Below are 1,890 nucleotides of genomic sequence, written 5' to 3'. Positions count from 1 at the left end.
AATAGCCATTGTTTTCGAGTAGTGCATCAGAGGTCAATCGTGACAGTGCTTTGTAATTCTCTGCTGAAAAAATTGAATAGGGTTGTGCAGTTTCCTTCCCCTGTGGCAGCCTTAGTCATCATGATGATCTTATCAAAACATTCGAAAGAGAAATTGTGACGAAGGAAGCTGGGATAATTTTTTAATTTTTACTTCCCCCTTGTTTTGCAATATGCCTCCTTCAAATTTGTTTCTTCACTTTCAACTAATTACCATTAACATATGTGAATTGTAATCTGCATTTTCATAAAAGAGAAAGGCAGCCCCCTCAGGTTGAATTTTGTCTGTGTAATTGATTTTCTAATTTATATTGAGTATTCCTAGTCAGTATCTTTTATTATAGGGCAAAATCAGTCATTTTTATGTAACTTTAATTCCGATGTTGACTTATAAATGGGAAGTTGTGCACTGGCCATACATAACTGTGTATTATTGGGAGGATGTGAAAAGTGAAAGTAGAAGACTGTGAAACGCAAGTGTGCATCTGTCGGCTACATCATTTACAGTAGACAGTACTGCACACCCCTATGTTTTCAGCCAGTATGTAGACACCGAGGAGAACAAAGGAACAAAGTAGGCAAACCACAACAAAATGGCAGTTTACTTGCAGCACAGTCTAAACTATGTTGAAAAATGATTTGGCTTTGAAGGAAGTGTCTACAGGACTTTCAAACCATTTTCACTGACAGTGAAACAGAGCTCAGTTTCAGAATATCTAGAAGTTATTTCTTGTAGATGGGGATTTGATGTTTGAAGAATGTGTGCAGTTAAAGAACTTTCTCAAGGATGAAGAGAAGAACTTTTCAAGCTGAAATCTGATTAGTGGAAGGAATTTTTTTTCATTGTTATGAAAACTATGACAACTTCTTAAAACTTTTCCGTCTTGTTTCAGATGATGGTGAACACTTGGTGAGCTGAGAGGAAACTTTTCCCAGCAGCAACATTAGAAGCTGAAATAATAATAATAATAATGAAGATGGTTTAGTGATTTACATGTCTCCAGTTTTATTGAGGAAGAAGAGAAGATTCTATGAAGGAGATTGAAAAGTGAGCAAAAATCTCAATAAGGTAAAAAAACATTGAATTGTAGCCTGTGTGTGTTTAGTCTTGGTTTTTAAAAAATATCCCGATTTAGTTCAGAAAAAACTTGGTGTCTGGTCTGTACTAATACAGCTGCCTTCTAAATGGGCAGTGCACAGCTCTTTTGCATTTTCTTGTGGGTGCCTATGAGCCACAACTCTTATGCTCTAAACAGGTTGTCGACTCCAGGCTACCACTGGAAGATGGTTTGTCTCACAGTAGTGGTTCTCTGTTTGAATGATGTCACTGTGGTGTATGACAAATTGACAGGCAACTTATCATGCTGCTATACACTCACAATGTAGATAAGCCTGAAATGATCCTTCAGAGCATGTTTACAGACAACACAGCTGAAGATTTTAATGAATCTGTCTCACAGAGACTTCTGTTCAATAGTAGATTATCATAAATATTCTGGCCAACAAAGTATCTGATTCCATAAAATTTTCAGCTATGTTTTTTCAATAATTGCAAATCTGCTGTTCAAAAATGGAAGCCTTTTGGATTGATATTTTGTTTGAAATTTCTTTCTGTTTCTTTGATGTTTATAATCTCATATTTCATGTGTTTCAAATTATTTGGTTATGAAAATGCCTCATAGCACTTCTGTGTCAAATAGAAACTGTTATAATTTTTCATAACCACTAGAACAGTTCCTGAAGTTGTTGTTGTTGTTGTTGTCTTCAGTCCTGAGACTGGTTTGATGCAGCTCTCCATGCTACTCTATCCTGTGCAAGCTGCTTCATCTCCCAGTACCTACTGCAACCTACA

This window comes from Schistocerca gregaria, unplaced genomic scaffold, assembly GCF_023897955.1.
Source record: "Schistocerca gregaria isolate iqSchGreg1 unplaced genomic scaffold, iqSchGreg1.2 ptg000698l, whole genome shotgun sequence".
NCBI classification, from domain to species: Eukaryota; Metazoa; Arthropoda; class Insecta; order Orthoptera; family Acrididae; genus Schistocerca; species Schistocerca gregaria.
This window is presented reverse-complemented; position numbering follows the sequence as displayed.